Below are 22,206 nucleotides of genomic sequence, written 5' to 3'. Positions count from 1 at the left end.
TGTTTTCTTGCCTTGAATTTCCAAACATATGTTAAGTTAGAAAAGAGAATGGAGATGGGCAAAATCTCATTTCTCATTCATATGACTGAGGATCAACGAAAGTCTAGAATAAATGTGATTCTTGCCTACAAAGGCATCAGCAGTAGAAGAAATGGTCTTGTGAGGCTGAGATTTGTTTGCAAAACCATTTTCCAAGGACTGCTCCCTGTTTTGTCATTACTTTTGATCACAGTCCCAGAGGAATTTTTTAAACTCAAGTTTGCACAGAAATTTGGGTTTCGGTTCTGCTTCCCTGTCTAGGCTATCTCAAAAGAATTGGAATTCTTCATATATTTCATGCGTTTTAAGCATTAGTAGGAAAAACCTTCTTTGTTATGCCAGTAATAGAAAAATTGCACTTACTCTGGCCATTCATGTTATGAAGTCAGACCAAAACCTCAGTTAAAGGTTGCATTGCATGACTGTAATGTGTAATTTTTCCAGAGTGTACAGGCATATTTAGGACAGGTAGCTGAGACTAATTTAAAATATATGATATTTTAACATGCTTCCATTGGAGCTTCTGAGTTTTTTTTCTGTTGAGTAACCCAGGGCAGAGGCACCAGGGATAAGGAGAGGAGAGCAGTTCTGATTACCACTGAGTGACATTTGTTTGGGGGAAAGAAAGATCTGAGCTAAAAAGTCAGAAATGCATCTGTATTGCTCCCAGTGGACAAGTCCCACTGAAATGAAAGCTGTTTTCCTTTCAGCATAAGAGCTGCTTGGGGGAGAAGGAAAGGTAATGGGACTTCTTTCTGTGTTCACTAATCCCCTTCTATACTTTTTCAGCCTATAGCCCTGCAGATGTATAAGAGACATATGTTCATCAAGTCTAGATTTTGGCTAAAATTAAGTTAAATTCAAATGGTGACTTAAGAGCTTAAGTCCTGAATTTGTCACTGAAGAAAAACTGGCAGGTTGTAACCATGTTTTCCACTGAATCCAAAGCAGAAATGGCCTGACATTCACCTCCCTGGTGCCAGGGCCAAGAAAGTGTATTTACAAGCTGAAGTTATCCACTCTCTATAAGTTCTGATCCTGCTTTTGACTTATTTTCAGTGTGCAAAGATTATGACTTCATTTTTATCTATCTGAAGACACTCCTAGGAGATACAAAGCACCACAGCAGCTTCAGATAGCCATGGAAACAAGAGGGTGGGAGAGGCAGCTGCAGCAAGCAAGAACATGCCAAGGTAACCAGGAAGAGCTTTCATTTCTCTGTCTGTCCTTGATCCTTGTGTAATGGGTTCGGTTTCAGGAACAGACCACGGTTCTGATTGGATTTTAACGCTTCAAGAATTGCATATTTACAAACAATGAAAAAATATGAAAAAATATAAACACAAAATTTTTACTCTGTGTAGTGAAAAAAAAGATGGCAACAGATGATAAAAATGATTTTATGTTAATTGTTGATATTTATGCGAATTGATGGTGTTCAGATATTAGGCTAAGATAAATGGTTAATTACAAAGTGCCATTGATACAAAATGTTTGTCTATAGTGGATCTATGCCTCTCAGAGCAAATTCAATCTCCTTTTTATATGAATGATTTTCAACAATGTTTTTAAACATGCAACATCCCATACAGCAGCAATCTGATTTCCAGTGATTAATTTTTTATTCATACTCACTTTTAGTTTTAAAACTTTTTTTTTAAATTATTTTCAGAGTCAATATTTCCTTAGAATTTAACTCCTAACTGTAGACATTTATTTCTACTTATTTTTACTTGCCCTGTAGTGTTGCATATATACTTTAAAATCTTATAGCATTAAAGGTCTTTCAAATGCTTTGATGTGAAAAATACGGTTTTTGAAAACAATCTTGAGAATTTTGCATCTATGGTTGAAATGGGCTAGATAAGTTGTTACAGTAAGTCCTGAAAATGTGACTAATAAGAAAAAAAAAAAATAAAGATGATTGTCACCTCAATTTTTTTTATACACTGCAGAATAAATGTAAATGTAAAATATTTTCTGTCCTCATATGTAAAATGACTCAAAAGTCATGTTTCTATTTCTCTCCCAGCATAGGTTATTGATGACAATTTTCTTAGTAAACTAGCATTATGATTAATGAATTGCACCTTATTTTGTTCATTTTTTACATATTCTGTCTCATTCCCATCTGAGGTCAGGAATGTAAAACCACTCGGAAGATGTGCACTGTCATGCTGGTACTGGGGCTGCTGGCAGTGCTCAGCAGCAGGGAGCAGCCAGGTGAGGTGTAAATGGCTACTGCTGGGGCTGCTGCACCTCCAGGTTTCCACAGGGAGACATGCCCTGTGGCCACATCTGCAAGCCTTTTCCTCTCTGATCTGGATGCAGAAAGGTATTTATGGTTGCAGGTGTTCTGTTTGAGGCACTGGCCTTATCATGATGGCTCTGGCTCCTTCTGTTTCTCACCTTTTTTTTTTTTTAAATGTAGGTTGGCCCTGTTTTCACCTAGAATGTGTCTACATAGTGAGAAATGGGAAAATCACTATGAGAACTGGCCAGAATCACCTAGACAGGCAAGCCCCGGTCTCTGATGGGGGTGCTGCACTGCCTGCTGTGACGCATCTGAGGTCTGTCTTTGTTTGCTCCCAGGGAATGCAGAAGTAGCCCCCTCAAAAAAGACAGAATTGTGTATATTTCTATAAGACTGATCTGATTGATGCTTAAAAGTATCTAATGTGAGGTGGGAGGCAAACGGATAAGGCCAGTCTCTTCTCAGTGGTGTGTAGTGATAGGACAAAGAACAATGACCTAAAACTTGAACATTGGAAGTTCCATACTAACATGTGGAAGAACTTCTCTAGGTAAGGGTGATGGAGCACTGGAACAGGTTGCACAGAGAGATTGTGGAGTCTCCTATGGAGATATTCAAGACCTATCTGGATGCCTACCCGCGCAACCTGTTGCAGGGTACCTGCTTTGGTAGGGAACTTGGACTTGATGATCTCTTGAGATCCCTTTCAGATCCTGTGATTCTGTAAGATGTTCACTTGTAGAATGCAATGGAGGACTCTTAAAATATAACGAGCCCCAAACATAGAGAGGTAGGTAGTCTAATGCAATGTTTGAAACTGTGGTGGTATTTTTCCAGGACCAAGAATACAAGGTTTTTTTTTCAACTTACTCTGAAACTTCTAAGAAGCCACAAATATTGGCTGATATTAGCTGGTATTTCCTGAATACATATTAGGTATATTTCTTTGCAGTTTGTTCATGAAGGGAACACAAACCCTCTACCGCCATGGAGAAAGAACTGGGAGTGAGTTTTTTGAACTGTTTGTCCACTGTTTCTAAATGATTAGTCTCCCTCAGTGGCTGGGCCAACTCTGCCACGGCTGCAAGATATAGAATCTCTGGTGTCACTGGAGATCCACTGGTGTATAAAAGTAGCAGGAAGGGAGAAGAAATAAAGACTGTTCACTGGAGCTGAAATTGAGTCTCTTTCTTCCCACTTATTCTGTATTTGCAATCTCAATTTTTAAATTCAGTGCAACAGGCCACATTACAGAAGGGTCATGAAAAGATATTTTATAATCTTCAAATGATAAGTAATGAAATTGAGAAAATTACACCTAGAAAAGAGACTCTCAAGCTGGAGCAAGTAGTTCTTGGTTCCCTTTCCAACTGTTACCTTATTTCATGATTTGGACATCAATCCATAAAATTCACAGCTGCATTTTAATGCAGATGGAAAGACCATTTTAAATTTTTTTAGAGAATATAAGGAACTCTACAAGCAGAAATAGTTTCCCTGTGTAAAAAGGAGAGCCTTGCACCTTGTAAGATTTGTGTCTGCATGTAGGCAGCTGCTATGCTGCCTTCCTCTCCGTGGAGCAGAGCCAGTGCTGGTGATGCAGGGAGCCCTTGTGAGAAGTACAACAGAGGGAGAAGACCACATGCTTACCATGACTCAGCTCTTCTTCCTGCTCACATTGTCCTCATACTGCAGTCACGCTCTTAATTTTTTCATTATTCATAGCTAGAGATTATGCAGAGAAAATTAAAAAAAAGTAGATTTTCAATTAAAAAAATCAGATAAACTTTATAAGATCAGAAATAAAAAGTTTATTAATTAATTATGAAGAGAGAACAGCTGTTTTACAGAAGAATTCTGGGTTTCCCTGAGAGAATAAGTGCTACACACCATACATCTTCGTTGCTCAATCCATAAAATCAGGATAATTTCATAGTACGTATCACAGAATCACAGAATCACAGAATCATAAAATCACAGAATCACAGAATTAATGAGGTTGGAAATGACCTCAAAAAATTATTGAGCCCAACTTCCCTGCCAAAGCAGCTTCCCTACAATAGGTCACACAGGTAGAGATCCAGACAGGTCTTGAGTATATCTATAGAAGAGGACTCCACAGCCTCTCTGGGCCGTCTGTTCCAGTACTCCATCACCCTTACTTAACGTTCTTCCACATGTTAGTATGGAACTTCCAATGCTCAAGTTTTAGGCCATTACTCTCCATCCTATCACTACACATCACTGTGAAGATTTTGGCCTCATCCATTTGCCTCCCACCTCACTTTAGATATTTATAAACATTTATGAGATCCTCTCTCTGTCTTCTTTCCCCCAGGCTGAACATATCCATGTTAGTCAGCCTTTCCTCATACTGGAGATGCTCCAGGCTCTTAGTCCCCTTTGTTGCACTCCACTGGACTCCTTCTAGGAGATCCCTGACTTTTTTGAACTTGGGAGCCCAGAGTAGGACACAGCACTCCAGATGTGGCCTCACCAGGGCAGAGTAGAGGGGGGGGTCACATCCCTCAATCTGCTGGCCATGCTCTTTTTAATGCACCCCAGGATATAATTGCCCTTCTTGGCTGCAAGGGCACACTGCTGGTTTGTGGTCACCCTGTTATCCATTAGGACCCTCAGGTCCTTCTCCACAGAGCTCATCTTCAGCAGATCGTTCCCTGACCTGTACTGATGCGTGCTTCCTACCCAGAAGCAAAACTCTATATTTGCTCTTGTAAAACCTCATCAAGTTCCTCCCTGCCTAAATCTCCAGTCTGTCTAGGTCTTGCTGAATGATAGCACAGCCTTCTGTTGTGTCAGCCACTCCTCCCAGCTTTGTATCATCAGTGTAGACTAATAATGACTAGTCTTTCCATAAGAAAACAATAAGCAATACTCTTAAAATAATTCGAGTGAGTAAAAAAAGTCATGTGGGCCTAGCAAGTTAAACAAAACCAAACACAAGGTGTTGCATTTGAGTCAGGGTAATCTCAGGTATGCATACAAACCAAGAGAAGAACTCATGGAGAGCAACCCCACAGAGAAGGAGCTGGGGGTGATGGTAGATGAAAACTTAACATGAGCCAGCAGTGTGTGCTGCAGCCCAGAAAGCCAACAGTATCCTGAGCTGCACCAACAGAGGAGTGGCAAGAAGGTTGAGGAAGGTGATTGTTCCCCTATGCTGTGCCCTCATAGTGTCCCATCTGGATGTGTCCAGACCTGGGGCCCCCCAACTAAGAAAAAAATGTGGAGCTGTTGAAATAGATCCAGGGGAGGCCACGAGGATGATCAGAGGGCTGGAGCACCCCTCCTTTGAAGGGAGACTAAGGGAGCTGGTCTTGTTCAGTCTGGAGAAGAGAAGGCTCTAAGGAGACCTCATTGTGGCCTTCCAGCATTTAAAAGATTATAAACAAGAGGGAAATCAGCTTTTTACTTTGGTAGGTAGTGAAAGGGCAAGAGTAAATAGTTTGAAAGCAAAGGAAGGGAGATTTAGATTAGATGTCAGAGAGAAGTTTTTCACTGAGAGTGTGGTGAGGCACTAGCACAGGCTGCCAGAGAGGTTGTAGATGCCTTATTCCCGGAGGCATTCAAGGCCAGGTTGGATGGAGCCTTGGACAGCCTGATCTAGGGTCTGATCTAGAAGTTGGCAACCCTGCCCACAGCAGGGGATTGGAACTAGGTGGTTTCTGAGGTCCCTTCCAACCCAAGCTATCCTATGATTCTATGATTCTATGAATCCAAGAGACTTGGGCTTACCATTCCCATTTTTCTCTGGAGGTTTTACCAGTGGTCATCTTTCCCTTACTAGCATTTGCCTGCTGAGATGGGGATCTTCCTCAGTATTTTATCATTTCCACCTGATCACAAAAGATTACAGAGTGCCAAGGCGCATCCACTGCAGAGCAGTGTGGACATCTGCTCCAGTGGTAGCAGAAAACCTTGCTGACAAGACAGCCTTGGGGCTTTACAGTCAGTGTGGCAGGGCTCAGCCATCAGTACTAAAGTGGTGTGTGCTCAGTGCTTGGTGATGGTTTTGGTTAGGGAGGTAGTCCAGGAAAGCTAACATCCCAGGGCAAATATTGTTAGCCATGAGTTGAAGAGTGCCAGAATCATGCCAGAGTTTATCCACTGTTTAAGTATGAATGAGGATATGTGCAGGACCCAGTAAGATGGGCAAAAAGTATAGTATTCAGTAACAGATGGCCACTTGAAAGTTTGAACCTCCTCTGGCCTGGAGGATAGAATCTGAAATACACTTACTCAGTTTGGATGATAAAGAGTTCACAGTCCCTGTAGATTATGGCTTCAGTTTCTAGGAAGTGGATTATCTCCTTGACCCTGAGAAATTGTACTCAGTGGTAGCTCACTTGTCAGAATTATTGTGGTGATTCTTGTCAGATTTCTTGATTTCCCCTGGCTTCTTCGAATCTTTCTTCTCCTGTTTTCATTACTACTTCTTCGTTCTTTTAGGTGGTTGTTTTATCTTTTCTCTGGATATTATGTGGGGGTCCCTCTACACTTTCTGTCTGCGAGAAGTTCCTGCAGATAAGGAATTGGAAATGTGGATGGGCAGAAATGTTTGTGTATTTTAGAGGTGAGGGCAAATGACCTAGAAATTTAGTTCTCTGCCCCAGATCTGTTTTCCACTTCCAATACAAGCCAAGTATTTTAAAAGGCAATTTCTTAGCTTTCTTCCTAATTCCTCTCCATTGCCACATTCTACTTTGCTTTGGATGATCCCATTATCCTGACTTTCACTTAGCCTTGTTTCCTGGATATTACCTGAATTACATTTCAGCTCACACATCAAGACTGTGAAAGACTCTTCCACAAAATGTGTCATAGATATAGCTCTTCTTATCCATCCATACAACTGAAGTGCTTGTTCAGGGTGTAAGATGTCAACTCACATCTCTAGCAAAAGCAGCATTTCTACCTTTGATCCATCTAGAATGCTGCTGTATATTTGGTTTTCCTGAACTGCCACATTATCCATGTCTATTTTTAGACATATTAACCTCATAGTGTATAGGCATCTACTCTTTTCTCAAGATCTCTTCCTGTAACCTGTCACTTCCCAACATCTAAAAGAATTTACATTCTTCTGATGGGCCCAACTACCTCTCTTGGTTGCTTGCCTTTTATCTTTTTGAACAAATATTTCCTTTTTTTCCCGACTATTCTAGTGTAAGGAAAAGACTGACCTGTAAAGGTACTTTTTTATTCCCTTTTAGATCTCAGTCAGTATTCTTTTCGGCTGCAACATCTACAAAATTTGGCGATGAATGTACTATTCGTGTGCTTGTACCATTGCCTGCACTGATTAATATTTTATTCTGAAGTTCTTCTGCGCCACCACCTACCTGCATTCATTTTCTCTCAAACTGTAGATCTAGTAGATAAGAAATTGTGACTTTATTCTGTGTTTGTCCAACATTGCAATGTGTGCTCAAGAAGCAATTGACCTTTGTGTCAGCATTTTATCAAGACAATTTTAGAGAGCACTTTCAGTCCATCCCTTATCTCCACGTTTTTTGCTAAAATTAGTAGTTGAGATAGACAACTGCTGAAGAACTGAAAATGGAGTTGGAGTTCTACAGTATGGGGTTGAACACTGAAGAACAACAGACATGTTATTCAACTAATTTTCCTAGGTAAACCTAGGCCAGCACTAGAAGATAACTCTCCATTTAGAGTTAAAAGTTTCCTACAGTATCATGTAACTCAGTGAAGAGATTCTGCAGTACAGTTCTTCACTCTCATCTTAGTTCATTTCTATCAATCTCATCTTTGAACGTGTCTTTCTGCAAATTAAGCCAACGGCGCCTTTCCTTGTCCTCTTCAATTGATTTATTTTTGTAATAAAAACTTTTCAATAAATTTCACAATAGTCTCTGTTCCCACAAAAGATCTTTTCAGTCTTGCTTTACAGATAACATTCTAGATTCTCTTGTCTTTTCTCATTCTTTCTTCTGGACTGATTTTCTCCTCTACTAAATCTGCTGTTCAGAGTGGAATGCAATGACATAGCCAATACCAAGTAAATGAGAAAAACTACTTCCTGTAATAACTTATATTAATACATATGGGAATGTCATCAGCCTTTTTAAGGCAGGATCCTATTACTAATTCATATTCAGCTCACGGTACACAATGCCCCCAGGGCATCTTCTGGCAGAGTTGCTGCTTCACCGGTTATTCCTCATTTTGTATTTGTGCATTTGATTTCTCCTTGCTAAGTGTATCACTTTGCACTTGTCTTTACTGAATTTCATCTTATTGATTTCAGTTTCTTCAATTTATCAAGATCATTTTGAATTCTTATCTTGTCCTTTGAGATGCTTTCAACCCCTGTCAACTTGAGAGTAAGCTCAGATTTTATAAGCATACAGCTTATACTGTCATGCAAGGCATCATTGACAATATTTCATAGAATCATAATCAGGACAGACCTCACTGGAAATGCCTTCCCACACTGAAACATCCATTAACTGCTCTTTCAGAAAGGCTTTTCAGCTAGTCCTGGATCCATTTAAAAATGATACTAGACCTATGTTACTATGATACTATGATGTTATCTAGACCATGTTTTCCAAGGTTCTTAAGAAAGTGTTGTGCAATACTAAAAAGTTAAATAATTTCAATACTGCAATTGTGCCTTGCTTGGGAACTCCTTCAGGGAGGAAAGTTAAAACAGTCTGAAATTATTTGCCCTTACAAACACCTTCTAGCTCTTTTATGTCATCTTCTCTAAAAGGACTTTATGAATGGATTGTTTAAGAGGGTACTTGTGCTCAGACATGCATATTCTTCAAGGGTGAGTGATGTCATGCCACACAGGCCATGCAGAGCTGTTTTCTTGAGTACTGATTGTGACTCAGTTTCAGTTTTCCACACGTATCGGACTGGCTGCTTCAATTACTAACATACAGGATGGGATAGAGTGCCTGAAATAGCATAGACCAGGATGCAAATGAAAATGTCTTTCAGACACATGGGTTATGTATTTTGATATTGCATATATTGACAGTTTAATAGGGCTTATGCTGAAGAAGTACTGGAATGGCTTTTGAACAAGGGCTGAAAAACACTGATAACCTAATAGAAGGGGAAAAAAAAAAGATGTTAGATATTATTAGAATGAAAATATGTTTTAAAAATGGCAATGTTTTTGCATACAGTGCAAAACTTTGTGAAAAACAACCCATTTTAACTGGAAGGAATTAAAAAGAAGAAAGGTCAGGAATCAGTCAGAAGCTGCAATCTGTTGCAGCCTGTTGGGAAGAGTGAAGGAGTAATTAAGTTATGAGGCAGATATGATGACCGGAACATTTGAGATTCTACATGTAATTCACCTTGTGGGAGGGATGGCAGAAAAAGTTCAGTTAAATGTAAAACAGAAATAACCCAGTTGTTAAACCATGAAAGTTTTACATTTTAAATTAATGTTTGGAGCTAAACCTGAGCATTTCTGAAAACATACACAGTAACATTATAATACACAGGCTTTTAAAGGTGGTGGAAAGTTAGGCAAAGATAAGTAGAAAGAAACTATTTGACATTTCACAGAAATGTTTACATGAAAGCCTCCAAGCAGGTTCTCAGAAAAAAGACCTGCCAGGGCCACGGATATTCATTCAGACTATCCCCCCATTTTGGGACAGGATTTGCTACAGAAGCAAATTGTGAGAGGTATCATTTCAACCCCAAAATGGAGGCTCTCTGGGTTCCCCCAGCTATCTCTTGCTTCGCTTCACTGACTAATGTTGTAGATTTTGTTAATGAACAGCCTAAGATTTCCTGCCTCTAGTTTTTGCCCACTACTTCCAGTCTCAACAGATACAACGAGAAACTGGGGCTGGATACCACTGTGTGTCTTTTGTAGGCATGCTGTCAGGAGAGCCAAACATGAAATAAGTGTAAGGCCTATCATCCCAGGGACACGAAGCTTAGTAAATTGGCAAAAAAACCTGCAGATGCGCCCAGATAACTTGATGACATGGGAACAAAAACTCCCTTATTTTGGTCAAAATAAGAGATGCACTGTTGGGGTAGTTCGAAATTTTAATTCAATGTGGGACATTTTTCCCTGGCAAAATCTCATTTTACGATGTCTTATTCTTGGTCCTTCCTCTTGTTATTTCACCACAGCAACATTTCGGCCCTATTGCTGAGCATGAGTTCTAAGTTCAGCCTGCAGATGTGCTGATGGATATGAAGCACCCACACCTGAGATGTAGTATGTGTGTTACACGGGCAGATCCCCTGCAATAGAAACATATGTTTACTCCATAAGCAATTACACTGTCATGATAACATTTTCCTTAATCCATGGGACAGCCAGAAGAGAAATGGAAGGCAGCAAGACAAGGAAATGTGTGAGGGTGGCAGCAAAAAAGCAATTGGTGTGGAAGGTATGTTGTAGGTAGGGATAAGTCAGAAAGAAAGGTGAGCAAAGATGGGGACAGTAGCAAAGGGTCCGGAGGGAGTTAGGGTAGAGATGTAGCAAGGCAAAAAAAAGTGGAACATGCAATGGAGTCTGCTGGAAGTGGAGCAGGATGAAACAGAAATGGTGAGGGCAGGGTAAGAAAAGTCTCCATGTGTTTGATGTAGAAGAGAAGGCTTGGCAGAAAAAGAAAGACTGGGAGACTGAAAGGAGAGGAGTGGAGGGGGCAGGTAGTTTTGAGGGAGGGAGACTGTCAGGTAAGGGAATGGTACAGGGAAGTAAAGAGTGACAGTTTTCTCCTTCCAGTTGTAAGCAGAAATTAAATGCTACCAACATCTGAGTAGCCAGTATTTGCCTAGGCATCTGACTTTTCAACCTGAGATAATCTGAGATGATGGTGGCAGGCTTCCTCAAATACCACAATACTTATGAAAAATAGTTCTTTGCAATTTAAAAATCAACCACACATCTTGAGGGACAGGCATTGTTCTGGAAGTTTGTGAGATACGAGGCTGTTGGCTGAGAGACTATTTCCACCCTGCTTGAATTCTCTCTTACAAAAAAAAAAAAAAAAAAAAAAAAAAAAAAAAAAAAAAAAAAGTAATGGAAAATACAATAAAATGTCCCAAAATGCATGAAACCTAATCACATAGCTACTTATTTGTATTCAGCAACCAAATCCTTCTGCAGGAGCTGTTATTAAGTGCACAGAATCCCATAATGCTCTTTAAATAGCATGTGCAGAAGAAGCAGCAAAGCGCAGAGGAAGTGAAACTGCTGTCTCATGGCTTGCTCTCTTTTTATCAAGCCACTGCCCAGTGCAGACTGTGGTTGTGGTGTTTGAATTATGTCTGTGGATCCTAAGCAGCAGGAGGTTGCCTTCTTGCTGTCCTTAGTGTCCATGGGGGAAGACAAGCAGAAACTACAGACAGCTCGAGGGGAAGTCTGACTTGTCAACAGTGTGGCCACTTTCAGGCTACAGTGTGGAAAGCAATTTATGAATAATTCAATCACACCACAGTGAGATCACTGAGGGGTAAGGAATGGAGTAGGTAGAAAAGTAGAAAAAACGTTCTGTTTTTTTTTTTTTTCTCCCATACCAAAATCTCAAGTTTCTTTAGTCTGCGAAGGATAGAAATATAGAACCTATGGAGTCAGTTGTGTCCATGTGCACTTCTACTATTCAGTCTAAGGTTCACTCTGCACCTTTTGTGGTGGCTGCCTATTTTACCGTTTAATGCCACGACCTTGCCATGTGACAGCCTGGTGCTTGATCTCTCATAACCTTACAGCCATACTTCAGTCAGCATGGAGACTCCTGGGGTTGTACTGCAGCTCTGTAGCGGGCACAGTGAGCCATCTGTGGTCCAGCCCCAACTTAGATTCCAGCCATCACTTGCGCTTAAGTATCTGTAGTTTGCTCAAGAAGACAAGGGCTAGGATTCATGCTGTGGTGTTGGCATGGTCGCTCCTATCTTGGTCCCTTATTTCATGTTCTCTCTGAGTTAGAGCTGAAGAACCACTGCTGATGTGCCCTCCCTGCAAAGACCTCTGGAGTGGTGGCTGATCTCCATTCTAAGGGTTTTGGTAAGCCCCTGCCCCCCCAGGCTCCCTGACACACAGGTCTCTAAGGCACAACAACTTCTGAGCTGTGCAGCTGCAGGTAGAGAGGGACATGTGGGACCAGAACAGAGGATGGTCCCCACCTTGGAAAGATGTGGCTGTACCTTAAAAATTTGAGAGGGTGCTTTGCTGACTGCCCCTCATCTGTCTGCTTTGTGGGAGGAAAAGACCTATAGCAGCCAGAAACTCTGAGGTAATCCTGGTACAATACAAGGGGGCTGGGGCATAACTTCTCATGTGTGCTGTGGGTAAGAAGCTGACAGCTGTCTGCTTTGATAAAGCTGAATTTCACAAAGGAGCCATCTTCCTGCAGGTTACTGCTTTGTACATGAAAGTGTCAACAGCAGCTCAGAATCCTTTGCCTTCCAGACATAAGAAATGCTAGGGCTTCTACGTTTAAATGCCTTTTATTTAAAAAAAAATGGATTTTGATGCATAAAAGAAAGCTACAATCCATGAAAATTACTACCCTGAATTTAGTGTCCCCATATCTTATTAAAGCTGGAGACACACAAGAGCTTCTTTTAGGAGGGGTGGTGAAAACCCAAACAAACAAACAAAAAAACTCATGGATTAACTTGATGGGAATTGCATTTTCTTTCATTTTTTTTCTTTTTCTATTAAAAAAAAAACAAAAACAAAAACTGCTTGTAACTAAGGAGAGAATAGTTTATCTCAAAATGCCCTGTTTACTTTACGAGAGTGTGACCAAGAAATCAATGCAATGCACTGAACGGAAGAGAAAGGTACCACACTGTAACTAGGTCATAAGCACACTTTCTCTTTTCCCTTGAAGCCCTGCTCTTCTCTTTTCTGTTTTTTCAATACAGAAATGCATTTCTCTTTGAAAACCTCAATTTCCAAACTTCTGCCTCATGTGCACTTTCCTTTTTCACTGGTGCATTGTGCACTGACTATTACAAAGTGCCTATACTGTATGCAAAGTCCATCAGAAAATGAAAGAAGCATATGTGTAGGACTATGCCTTGTGTCCTTCCTCTTGAAAATAATCCAATTAAATATAATTCTCATGATTCATGTTGATCACATAAGCAAGGATCAAATAACCCTTACTTAAGCAAACATATTCTTTATCGATACTTTATTAATAAACATTATTGCTATTTTGAGGAGCTGAACACTTTCTTTTTTGATGCAATCTAAGACAATATGGAGGAGAAAGACAACTTGCTGTACAAGAGAGCAAACTGCCTACCAGTTCCTACAAATTCTCTCTTCCAACAGTTTTTGCAGCCCCAGCACAAGGTAGTGAATATGTCTCAGCGAAGACTCTGCGATGTTGTTACCCCCAGCCTTCTCCATCATCATTCCTCACCGTGTAACTGTCACTGGTGGACATAACACATGGTCCAATGAAGCCCTCTCTGGTCAGTGAGATAGGCAAACAAAAATACTCAGTTATTCTGTGTGTTTTGATTCGTCCAGTCATCTCAAGCAAGGACAGTGGTAAATAGCATGGTAATTAAATTCCCAGAAGGTAATAAGTCAAAAACTGCTGCAAAGGACTGTCATGGTATCAAAATGCCACAGCAGAGAGATCAGAGATTAGATGGTCCTTCTAGAATGTAACAAAATGAAATTCAGTTTTGCAACAGGAATTCTAATGTGTCTGAGCAAACATAATCAGAAACAAGGATATTCAGCACAAGGAGAGCCTATGTTTTGTAGCACTAATGACAAAGGAGACATTAATGTTAATGGGCAGCTAATCAGATACGAATATCTGCAGTAAGGCATCAGAAAAAAGCATCAGCTGAATTTTATAATTACTGCTCCTTCGCCCCAATAAAATCTTTGCAATTCCAACAGTAATTAGAAATTTCCTTGGGCATATGACTTGGATGATGAGCACAGTGTAGAGGGGTAAATCCCATTGCCTGCAGGAAAAGTTTCAGTTCTAAATGGTCACTGCCATAGGCAGGGTTTGTGTGGGGACAGGGAGGAGGATAAAGTTTCTTTTTCCTACCAAAAAGTCCAGCACAGGAGGATAGGACATATTGAGAAGTAAAAAAATGTATAGAGAGGCCTCTCAGTGCTGGGCGTCATAGAGAGGAGGGCAGGGCATGAGAACGGCAGCAGAAACAGAAAGATGAGGTTCTTGTGACTATTGGTCAGTTGGTGAGATGCGTTGTGGCATTTTTGGTTTATTCTGAAGGAAAAAGAACAACACTAGAAAATGCACAATTCCTTGGCTCCAGAGTCTTCCTTTACTCGTGTTAAAACTCCAAAGGAAAATGGCTTCTTTATCCAGTTGATGCTTGTACAACAACTTTGATGGAGAATGTGTTTCATCATTCGAAGTTCGAAGTGATAGAAACAAGCAGATGTATGTACTTTCAAACTTTCAGTCATTGTTACAGTGGAGGCCATCCATGAATCTTGCAGTTCAGTGAGAGAAATTGTGTTTTAGTTTCGTGTGGAAAGGATATAATAAGAAGGAGAAGGACTTGAGGGTCCTGGTAGACAAAAATCTGGACATGAACCAGCAGTATGCACTTGCAGCCCGAAAGGTGAACTGCATCCTGGGCTGCATTAAAAGAAGAGTGGCAGCACAGAGAAGGAGGGGATTCACCAGCTCTACTTTGCCCTCGTGAGGTCCCATACAGATTGTCTGTGTCCAGGCCTGGGACCCCCAGTACAGAAAGGATGTGGAGCTTTGGAATGAATTCAGAGGAGGGCCACAAGGATGATCAGAGGGCTGGAGAACCTCGGCATTGAAGATAGTTTAAGGGAGCTGGGATTGTTCAGGTTGGAGAAGGCTCCAGGGAGACCTCACTGTGAAGGGATGTTATAAGATGGAAAGGATGGAAATCGACTTTCACATGGTTTGATAGTGATAGGACAAGAGGGAATGGCTTTAAACTAAAGGAGGGGAAGTTTAAATTAGATGTTAAGGGGTGGGCTGGGGGGGTGCTGGGTGGGCTTTAGGGTCTCTTCCAACCCAAGCCATTCTATGATCCTATGATTTTGATATACACTTCCTGCTTTTTTTTTTTCTTCTTTAAGTGGAGAAATATTTATTGCTGCTGAATTCATTATGCCCGATAGGAATTTCTATAAGCCTGCACAAAATGTTGGTTTGTTCTCCTCATTTATGTCTATGATAGAAAAATTCCACTGAAAGCAGTTAAGTAAATTCTGTAGATAAATGTGATGAAGAAAGTAAATTCTGACCTGCTGCAATTCAAACAGCACTACAGTTGCAAAATGTTTAAATAAGGATCATTTTGAAAGAACTGTTTTGTCTACAGTACTGTTTGTGCTGTCCTTGCACTACAGTATTGTGAACACTGTTGAACAATTGTGTGCCTGGTCACGCACACAGCTGGCAGTCCCTTTGGCAGCTTTATAAAATAGTGGCACTGGGGGAGGTAAAATTCCTGCTTGGCCTCCTTTGGCCCAGCAGTTTCAGTGTCCATTTATTAATTTATAGCTATTCACTTATAGCTGGGCTTACTGGGACAGGGATTTATTCCATGTGGACCCATAGCAAGATTACTGTATAGTTAAAACTGGAATAAAATGAAAATAAGGTTTATTTCTTTTTGTAAAACTGCAGAATTGGGTTGGTTTATGTCTTTCACCTTCCCCCAGAACTCTGCACACCAGACACCTGCTTAAAAGGGTGAGATTCCTGCAGACCAGGGGCCTCTAGGAGCCATGCCTTCAAGGAATAACTGATATTGCAAGAAATGTGTCACACTTTACCTAAAGGACTGCCTGAATCAGCTAGTCTGTGAATATGTTCATGAGATTTTCTTGGCCTAGATTTTCCATTGACTGGGCAAAACAGGACTTTTCCTAAAACAAACTTCTTTTTGTTGGCTGTTTTAAAACCCAAGTGATGAATACCTCCCATCGGTGAGGGCTTCTAATTTACAGACTTACACTCATCAACTGGAAAGGCTTTCAGCTTTCTTTTGTCACTGCAAACCAAATAGGTAGAGATGGAGGTTCCAGGGCAGGTGGAAAGGGAAAGCTGAACCTTGTACATGTGCAACCTAAAACCAATATTTTTTTCTTTAATTAAATCAGATGCACAGCTTTTAAAAAAGAAGATGAAGTGGAGAAAGGATTTTTTACAAATTATATATGATATGTTGCTGGCTGCTACAGATGGGAGCTGAAAGAGGAAAGGAGATAATGCTTATACATAACAGAAAAAATCTATATTCCATGTAAAGAAGATATCTGAAGGAACCAGAAGGAACTTTACTGCGATAAAAGGAAAGCAGACTTGAAGATATATTCATAAGGATAATGATCTCAGTCCTAAATAGATATCCTAAGTCCTAAATAGATATCCTAGCGTGATCAGTACATAACCTTTACCTCTCACAGACTTTGTATGGAAACACGACTCAAATCAGAGTCTTTTGGATTTAAAATTGGAAAGCAGCCCTGAGTCAGGGTGATTTTATCTAATTTTCAGGCTCCACTGCTGAAGAATTCATAGGGGATTTGTGAACACCAGCTATCTCTCTGGCCCTGCTCTCACCTATGTCTGAGCAGGGTGAGAAGGTGGTACAAAGCTGCAGCACCAGTTTAAAACAGTCCAGGATCCCTTTACATCAGATTCTTTGAACGGCCTAGGAAGGAAGAAAGGAGACCAGAGTCTGGCTGACTGATAGCGAACAGCAAATGCTTAAGAAAAGGAGGTTTCTGAGATCAAATTTATTGAATGTGCATAAACGCACACTCCCACATGTACTTGTCTCTTCTAGTGGTGAGCTTCATGCAAATCTGATACTGCAAAGAGATGAAGTTCCCAGAACTTATTAATGAATGTAACATCAGAGGTGAGGAAGAAGTGTCCCTTCTGAAGGGAAAGGTTGCAGTCTTTTACATGCTCACGTTTCAAACTCTTAGCTACTAAGCAGTCTGCACAAGAGGAAAACTGTAGCAGTGCTGCAATAAAAGATAGAGAAACTGGAGCCTCTAGACCTTGCTGAACACTAGAGAAGCCACTCCAGCTATACGACAATCAGAAGGGAATCTTATGGTTCTATCCCATGCAGAATAACCTGTTTTCCTCTACAGAAGAGAAAAGAGATCAGGACAGAATAAGATCTTTCTGCAGTTCAACTGTACTGTTCTCTTGCAAAATCCCTTATTGCATGGCAACAGCTTGGCAGCAGCCAGATGTCCCTGGGAGACTGTCATGGCATGACAACCTTCCACAATGGGAACAGTATGGGAGCACAGTTGCACTGTTGTCATGCTTGTGCACTTGGCCAAATATGGTGAGATTTACTCTTTCCACAGGTTTCACTCATGCTGTCCAACATGTTAAATAATTGCCCCCAAGTTGGAATTGCAGTTTGTTCCCACGTAGTTTTTTTTTTTTTGAACAGTGAATTTGTACACACCCTTTCCTCCATGCTTTCAGGTGCCCTCACTTTGACACTTCCAAACTCTGAAAAATTAGACCAGTTTCCATAGCAACTTTAATCCTTCATTGTGTGGCAGTAAAATTATTCACTTGATATTCGCTAGGCCCTAAAAGCTAACCTCAGCATAAAGACACTCATGGCCTGCTGAAGTCTCAGTCCTTGCCCAGATTTCCAGACACATATATGTGTTTGCAGCCTATTTCCAAGAGACAGAAATTACTGGATGAGTCAGGAGTAAGATTGGTGCAGTGTTCAAATAATTATTGCTAAATGTATGTTTTGTACAGTTAGTGCTGCTTTTTAGTCACTGAAGAGGAAAATGAATTTGTTTAAAATTGTAATTGCTGAGGAAGTTTCTGGAAAGAAACAGATATTTCTATCAGATAACTGGTTTTGTTGGTATACTAGAGTCTCTGAAATTTTGTGGGAGGTAGTAACTGCCTAATTTATTCAGTTGTCTCATATAACAGTCAGCATGTTTTAGTTTGAGAGGTTAAGATTTATTTTTTATTTTTTATTTTTTGCTAAGCACATAGTCTTCTCAATTAACTACATCTCTATGCAACACATCCAGAAATGTTGCCATTACAAAACTACAAACTAGTAGAGCTAAAATATATGTGTATTTGGAGACATATGCTAAGCTTATAGTAAGACACTTCCAGAGAGATCTCTTTTTCAAAACAGTCAGTAGCATTTTAACTACAAAGCAGATGCTACTTGCTTCATTTGAGCTGATAGGTGTTCAGTGCTTCAGAAAATTAAGACAGTTATTAGAGTGTCTGGCAGAGAGTAAACAGCATAATTTTAGACACCCCCTTTTACAATCTTGTATCTCGCTTTCACGCATATGCTGAATATAGGAAGAGATATTAAAACAAACTTGTAGCTTGTAGCTTGCCAGGAAAATGACTTTTTAATGAAGATATGTAAATTAAGGAACTTGGAAAGCATCTTTGATGTAGAGGTGAAATGGATTCATAGCAAAATGTCACTGCCTTAGAAATCAGTAGTTGTTATTGTCCCACTGGCTGGTTGATGGGTGCACAGAAAGAGGTAGCCCTCATGGGTCCATGATGGAAAACTTTTTGCTTGATGGGAGTTGTATTACTGATGCTCTCCTACAGGCTCCATCTAAATAATTCTTCAGCAGACTGTGTGTTCTTTTTGTCAGGAAGGCAGGTACACTAAACACTGGGCATACCTATCAAGCCAGTTCCAAGGATGGATTTTAACCAGTTCAGTATTCACCTGCTTTAGCAGGCTATCATAGCAATGATGATTGCCTAATACATGACAAACAAAGCAGAAGATGCCAGAGGATGTTTAAACAAGGGGTTGCTCATATCACGTGTCTATGGCCATTTCAGTGACCTGAAGTATTCATAGACATTGTTGCATGATACTTTCTGCAATGTATCTAGTAATCTACAGTGTGGTCTGCCCAATTGGTTGGTCTTGAATCATGGCAGCTGAGGAACAGCTGTTTGATTGGTTAAATTCCTGCTATTTTGGTCAACCGCCACACATACTCCCATCTGAATCCATTTGTGACATCACTCAAAAATTTGTTGTCTTTCTCCATCCTTTGAGCTCACCCTTTAGAGGTAAAAATAAATATACTATCCCTCACTTTCCAATCCAGAAAATAACTGTTTGCAGGAGTTTTGGCATGCACTAAGTGATCGAAGGATTACTAGTGTTGCAGCAAGAAGACTGCCAGTGGTGGATCTGATAGCACATCCCAGCAGGCTAAAAGCCACCTAGGGATTGACAAGATAATATTCATCTGGTGGGCAGGTGATATTGCTTTGAGGCTTGCCATGATGGCAGAGATTTATATCACGTCTACACAACTGTTGTCAACTTTCCAGACAGAGCTGAAAATCAAATACTGACAGGGAAGGTCCTGCTTGAGAGCTGCAAATGGGGTAGGAGTATGCTCTAGGGAAGGAAGAGAAGTCAAATGTGGTTTAATTACTTTTCCCTACACCATTATTCTCTTATGTTTTTTGCAATGTTTATCACAGCTATTTCTGATACCGGAGTGGGATGGGCTATCTTGGCCAGCTGCCAGGCACTCACCCAGCTGCTGTCCCAGTCCTGCTCCCCAGGGACTGGACAGAAAATAAGGTGGAAAAGCTCATGAGTTGAGTTAAGGTAGGGAGATCATCTCTCACTCCAGTGCAGGGCCAGCTGGAAGTGGTTGTGCCTAGCAAAGGGCAGCCCATGATCTCCTCTTTCAGCCTCTTTTCCAAGGTAACTAACAATAGGATGAGAAGTAATAGTCTCAAGTTGAACCAGGAGATGTTCAAGTTAGATATTAGGGAAATTTTTTTCTCAGAAAGAGCAGTCAAGCATGGAACATGATTTCTCTGTGCTCTTCATGTGATATGTGGTGTGGTGCCTTCTGCCTGAATTTCCAGAACTATGTCTTGATTTCTTAACTTCCTCGATAACTTAAAAGAGAGATGCACCACACTATTTCTTGGTCAAATGAAGTGAATTGTACAAGTTGGCAGAGGACAGACCATCTTCATTCATGTGTGTCTATGGCATTCATAGAGAAGATCAACAATATGACAGTTCTTTGTGATGGGAGATGAGTTTTTAGGGTCTTCAATGTTTAGGCAAGTGGCCTTTATCCTAGAAGTGTTATGTCCTCCACTTTTGGTCCTGTTCACTTGGATCACTATAACTCCCAGGAAAAGCTGTATTCATCCTCTTAGTCCTTTGATGAGTTCTTCAAAGACCAGAATCTCAATGCCAAGAAAGCTATAGACCCCAAGTTTATTTTGGAGCATATCTGGATATCAAACAGAGGCCTTTACCCCTCTGACCTAGCCCATTGGTTATTGTTCACGCTGTGTTAACGGGAAATATTTTATTCCAGATTTCACAGAATCACAGAATGGCCTGGGTTGGAAGGGAACTCAAGCATCATGAATCTCCAGCCCCCCTGCCACATGCAGGGCCACCAACCTCCACATTCAATACTAGACCAGGCTGCCCAGGGCCCCATCCAATCTGGCCTTGAACACCTCCAGGGACGGGGCATCCACAACCTCTCTGGGCAGGCTGTTCCAGCACCTCACCACTCTCTTTATAAAGATTTTCCCCCTGACATCCAACCTAAATCTCCCCTCCCTCAACTTAAAACCATTTCCCCTTGTCCTGCAGTTATCAACCCTTTCAAAGAGTTGATTCCCCTCCTGTTTGTAGGCTCCTTTTATGTACTGGAAGGCGGCAATGAGGTCACCCCACAGCCTTCTTTTCTCCAGGCTGAACAAGCCCAGCTCCCTCAGCCTGTCTTCACAGTGGAGGTGCTCCAGTCCCCTAATTTGTCAGCACTGCTACTTCAGTTGCCTTTAATGACAAAAGTATGTACTGTATGACCAAATCTATTTTCATTTCATAACCTGCTGGCTTCAAAAAGTGATTATTCTCTAGGTCTATTTTCAACACTTTTGTCTCAATAACAATTACAGTTAGGCTAGTAGTGTAAATTATTACTTACTTAAAGATGAAAATTACAAATTATGTACTGTCCATGCCTATTTGGCCTAAAGCACTTCTAGCTCTTAAAAGAAGTTTCTATTTTCTTGTCTTGACAATGGTCAGTGATGAGAGAGGAAAAGAAGAAGGCTGCTTCTGTCTGTTAGCCCCCATTAGATTATGTCAAATTTTTAATGTGTGTTAAATCCTCTTACATCTAGTTATTATAAAGTGCATCTTAATCTCTTGTACATTTTACACGCTGAAAGTTGCTGATCTGTTTTTTTTTTTTTTTTTTTTTTTTTACAGTTTTGCAGGTAGTATTCTTTCATGATTAATTTTAGTGAAGTGCAACATGGCAGGAGAAGAAGAAATTCAGAGCAACATCTGACATTCAATCACAATGTCCTGCTTCTCAGTTCTGGTGAAGTTAGGATGACTGCAGGCCTCTTCTATGGAAAGGCTGCACAGGATGGGAATTTGAGCTAGCAGTCATAGAAAGTAAGTCAATGTGTCTATCTTGTGACTTCTAGTGCAAGTGACATTGAATATTTTGCTTTCTAGTTAATACTAGTAAGTCAAAACCAACTGCTCAGTGAACTGAACTGTGGAATAAAAGTGCCAAGGAATATCTTAATCAGACACTGACTTAATAGAGCTACTTAAAAAAAGGAAGGAAAATGTTTAAGGGAAATTCACTGAGGGAGTGTTCCCCTTAAGAGGACAATAAATATTCCATATACTTTAAAAAATATTTATTTTAGTGAAATATTTAAAAAGTGGAATCTCTATTAGAAAGCAGTTAAGTTATTTTTAAATGCAAAAGACAACATTCAAAATGTGGTGGATTAGAGAAGGAGCTTATGTACTTGACAACAGTGACTAAAGTGGAAGTGAGTGACCTTTGATAAAGTAGCTATAGACCTCTGCCAGCA

General features: G+C 40.5%; 1 long non-coding RNA gene across 2 annotated transcripts in view; it reads left to right on the top strand.

Moving 5' to 3' along the window:
* LOC146545588 (uncharacterized) overlaps positions 1-22,206 on the top strand; it is a 114,744-nt gene that overhangs the window by 64,053 nt on the left and 28,485 nt on the right. The window contains exon 4 of one of the 2 annotated variants that reach the window (XR_014881256.1): positions 21,581-21,772. This is a non-coding gene — a long non-coding RNA (uncharacterized LOC146545588). Of the gene's footprint in view, positions 1-1,136; positions 1,233-21,580; positions 21,773-22,206 lie in introns of both variants that reach the window. The other variant, XR_014881254.1, reaches the window with a different exon arrangement.

This window comes from Meleagris gallopavo, chromosome 1 (genome assembly GCF_905368555.1).
Source record: "Meleagris gallopavo chromosome 1, MGAL_WU_HG_1.1, whole genome shotgun sequence".
In the NCBI taxonomy this organism is placed as follows: domain Eukaryota; kingdom Metazoa; phylum Chordata; class Aves; order Galliformes; family Phasianidae; genus Meleagris; species Meleagris gallopavo.
This window is presented reverse-complemented; position numbering and strand designations above follow the sequence as displayed.